The sequence below is a fragment of the Asparagus officinalis genome, chromosome 4 (genome assembly GCF_001876935.1).
Source record: "Asparagus officinalis chromosome 4, Aspof.V1, whole genome shotgun sequence".
Lineage (NCBI taxonomy): Eukaryota > Viridiplantae > Streptophyta > Magnoliopsida > Asparagales > Asparagaceae > Asparagus > Asparagus officinalis.
Window position 1 is genome coordinate 134,108,224 of NC_033797.1, and position 4,998 is coordinate 134,113,221.

General features: G+C 32.2%; 1 long non-coding RNA gene across 1 annotated transcript; it reads left to right on the top strand.

Annotated features, from left to right (window-relative positions):
- Positions 375-773, top strand: LOC109836167. The gene is made up of 3 exons (XR_002245861.1): positions 375-427; positions 508-618; positions 694-773. It is a non-coding gene; the product is annotated as an uncharacterized LOC109836167 (long non-coding RNA).

The following is a 4,998-nucleotide window of genomic DNA, read 5'->3' on the forward strand; positions in this document are numbered from 1 at the left end:
TCATGACAGAATTTCAATGCATTAGTTTGTTTCAGAGCATTACTTGTGGAAGTCATATATTAACAAACAAATAGTTGAAATTCTGAGTAACGAGAAATTCATTCTAACCGAAGCAAAGTTTTCAGAGTGAGGTAAATACAAACTGTCACATTTTAAGCTCTAGGCTTTTTCTAATTGAACAAAACATATTTTGTCAACATCACCTAAAATTTTGTCATGTGATTTGTTAGGCTGAAACTTACGGTTTTTCTTTTGGATATTAGTTCTGACAAACCATTTATTGGATGACCTGGATTTTTCTTCCTCCTGTTTTGCAGGGACAGCATGTGGTAGTCTTGAAAATCCAAAACTCACTTATACTGAAGATGTTAAGGTACGTTCAGGCAGCAATAAGATTTCTCTGTTAAGTGCTTCCGTTGGTCTTCCTGTAAGTTTGCTTTACCTACTTTTTCCTGTAGAAAAGCTGATAACAACCATAAACAAATTAAACTTTTGATTTAATTGAAGAATGTCGGGGAGCATTTTGAGACATGTAATGCTGGAGTGCTTGGTCCAGTTACACTGAATGGTCTTAATGAGGGACGAAGAGACCTTACATGGCAAAAATGGAGCTATCAGGTTAGCTGTCTTCAAATTAGTACTGTGAATGAAAATAAAGATTGCAGGTTCAGTGATTTTTATGTTTGTTTGCAGATTGGTTTGAAAGGGGAAGAATTGAAACTTCATTCTCTTACCGGAAGTTCGAGCGTTGAGTGGGGTCAAGCATTTCAAGACCAACCTATCACATGGTACAAGGTTAGGACCATTTACTTTTAGATATTGTTATTGATCGATGATTAAGTGAAAAAATTTCAATTTACGTTGAGAAAAAAAGAGCATATATAAGCAGAAAATAATATCGAACTCCAGTTAATTCCTCTTTGCTTTATGTATTGAAAACTTGCCCTGCGACTTTTTTGCATCTTCATCAAATGTGGCCAACTTACTTTATCTAATTATATTATACATGAATGCTTCAGGATGTAGTGTCAAATTTCTTTATCGACTCTGCCAAATCAACTTGAAACACTTTAAATTCTAGATTATATAATTGACATATTCGACATGTTTTAAATGTTACATCATGTTTGTGAATAAACCATATTTGGATGTTTCGAAGCCCTGAATCTGATCATTGCATCTGTTCAAATTTGAAGCCTAACTCTCAAAACATTTGGTTTTTTTATTTTGTAAATATTTGGATGAATTTACATAACATTTTAGTAATTTATTATTTCAGGACATCTTTTGTCTATATATGAGGTCTCTGGCAGTTGAAACCGAGTCAAAAGACCAATGGAACTATAGATTTTTAGGGATTAGTGAATCAGGGAAAGGAGATTATGAATTTCCACAAGTTCTATCACTATTATTCTCAGTTCTCAAGAAGACAATTCAAAAGAATGAGAGTTTGCCGGATTCTACAACGAGGAAAGCTAATGACACCATTGACCATGGTCTCAGATCACAGGAACTTAGCATACAAAGTTACACTAAGCACATATTCAAGTACTCAAATTGTAGCCATTCATGCTTTATCCTTGCACATCTATACATTAACAGATACCTCGTGCAACCAGGTGTCCATCTTTCTTGCCTCAATGTTCATCGGTAGCTAATGACAAGTGTGGTCATTGCAGCAAAATTCATTGATGATGCGTAAGTATTGCATGCATTCTTCTTTCCAAATGTTTTAACTTTGGATTTAGTTCTAAAAAAAAGCTCATAGTTCTTTGGGAGTCTTCTGTTAAGTTTGTTACATTTGTTTATGTCATAGAATATATCATGTTTCAATTTCTTTTTTATTTAAAAAAAATCCTCTTTCATGCTTGCTACAGTACACATTTTTGTTAGGAATATAAACTGTTTAGACAATAACGAAAATCAGTTTAAGTAATTTAATAATTAACATATATAAAAAATATATCAAATGAAAAATAAATAGAGTTAAAAATATATCAAATGAAAAATAATTAACATATATAAAAATATATCGAAGCGTGCAAAGCACTGTCCCAAGAAACTAATTGCCCCCTCTCGTACAGGGCTACGCGACAATAGATCTCGGAGATACGACGACCCTCGGTCAGGCGACCTCCTTCTCGTCGGCACGAGCTTCAAGAAGGTTTTACGAATCCTTCGTGACTTTCAGGGAACCAACGAATCGTAACAGCAAGTAAGTGTAAGAGGAAGAACAGAGAAGAAGAAGAACTTGTTGTATTTCGTTGTGTCTTTTGCCCTCGCACCTTGCAGTTTATATAGAGAAAAGAAAACCGTTATTTAGCTAGCCATTTAACACGTTCTTAATGCTAATAAACATTACCGTTTAATACGTTATAAATGTTAATTATGTTGTAAATGTTAAGCAATAATTTAGCTAGCCGTTTATTAATTATTATCATATTAAACACGTTTTAATTGCTTAGCTCGTTTGATTAACATGTTTTAATTGTTCCAATTAGCAAAAAATAAAAGTTCAAAATGTAGCAGATCAAGAGCCCCTCAATCCGGAGCTGTATTCGTGTCCGTAGGTCGTGTACGCGCGCCACCCGACCCCGATCCCGGCCCGGCCGGCGCGCGCGTGTGTGGTGTGGAGTATAACCTTTATTTTCTTCTAGGCATAGGAGAGAAAGGAAAGACATATAAAGAACCTATCTTCCCATCTATTTTCCAATGTGGGACTAAACTTTTCCTCTTTTCCTCTACAAACCCAAGTTTTAAGTTACAACTCCAACAAATTTTATCTATTTTCAAACCAAATGCTTCTATGCCACTCATTTATTGTGTTTCATTAACAAAATCACTTGTTCATTGACCTAATATAGATAAACTGTGTTTATAATATCTTCATTTTATTAACTATTGCCAAAAAATGTTTTCCAGATTAGCAATTACTAAATTTCGTACTTGAAAACTTTCATTTAGGTAGTAAAAAAGGGAGAACAATTGGTTGCTTAACAGAGCCTTCTCGTCACCATGCATCAGGACAAGCCGAAAATGCATGCAGCTTACTAAAAACTCAAGTAGCAAATGATTCAAAAGAAGCTTTGATGAGTCAATAGTTCTATATGTCATTGCTATTAGCCAGTGATAAGTCAGCTTCAGTGGACCTATGCTACATCTGATATTTTACGATTATGAAAATTTTGATATGACTCATAAATACGTATATATATATATATATATATATATATATATAATAGAGTATGAAAGAGCTGTAAACATGAAATAAGAGATATTGTAACAACGTTTGTTGAAAAATCATTTATATGATAGAAAACATCAAAAATCGTGTTAAGTGTACATATATTGAGCTTAAATATAAACATACAATATATGTAAGTAAACTACTCTTATACCTAGGTAATTCCACACATATGAACTTGAATATTTAACGCTTGATTGTCGTTTGTTGAAATACCTGTAAAGAGAAACATAACAACAAAACTAGAGAATATATATGCGATAAATTGTTTGACAAATCATCATCAAAACTATATGGTCAACAATATTAACCGAATTGTTTATTAAATATTTGGTTCCCTTCCACCCCTACTCACGCACTAGCTAAATAAGCTCTTGAAGTAGGTAACTATTAGGTTTGGATGGAGAAAATTCCATCCACATTTATTGATCTTGTGATGAACGATTGTAAAATAAGAAATATAATATAGTAAATGTGAGAATTAATTGTCTATTTTCATTTCTACATTTGGATACAACTAGAAAATAAAATGGGAATGATAATTTTTTTTATTTTTGATGCATAGAAGTAAAAAAGCAAATAGAATATGTTTAAAATTTATTTCAAATTTTTTCCCATTTTCGTGGAATTCCTATATCATTGCTAATTCACACTACTAAATAGGGGAAGAGATGAAAAGTGGGAATAAAATTTTTATATTCTATCAAAATTGTGTATTTGGTATGTATGAATAAAAAGTGGAAATGGGCATTCTATTATGGAGTTCGAGGAGTAAAGATTTCCAACCTTTGGAAACTCATTGTTATTTATATATATGTCCCTTAAATCATATGTAATTGCAAAACTACCCTCTAAATCTAGATATTTGCAAAAGTTACCCTAAAGCATCAACTTTGTTAAAATTACCCCTCAAATCAATAAACCATCAACTTTGATGGGCTGATTTGTCATTACAATATAAATATTTTTTTAAAATATTAAAAGATTTCTCACCATATCTGACAAGGTCCATGGTTTGCTGATCTTGGGTTTATTTATTTGTTTATTTTTTTTTCAAAGTTGATGATTTGAAGGATAGTTTTAATAACACTGAACTTTAGGGATAGCTTTTGCAAATATATATAATTTAAGGAGTACATGTAAAGAAAACATTTCCCATAATCTTTCGGTCCTTCTATTTCTTGTGGGCATTTTCTGTTCGAAAATAAAAGATCCACCTTTTTAACTAAAAGCTTTACTTCTTATGTACAGGTCAATTATGATTTATTTTAAAAATAAATATCGCCATAATTCCTTCCAAAATTTTCCCTTCCTTTGAAATAATCTTATATTCACTTTTGACCTCACATTGATCATAGCTATTTAATAAATAAATTTGATTAAAAAAGTGGATCCATATTTCTTTCGTGATGTCTCTACGTTAAATTTTGTTGATATGTACACTCGTGATATCTCTATGTTAATTATTGATATATTGATATGTACACTCGTAATATCTCTACGTTAAATATTGTTGATATGTTGATATGTACTCTCTCTCTCTCTCTCTTCCCCACATTCACATGGATATTAGATTAGGGGCTGTTTGGTTGTTTTCCGAAAAAAACCGGAAATGGAAATGTCACATTTCATTTGATTTCAACCCATTTCAAGAGTTTTCCCACCTTTCTTTTTTTGTGTTTGTTTCGCAAAGAAATCACCTCATTTCACCGCCAAGTCACACAAACAGACAAAAAAAGCCGCAATAGTAACAG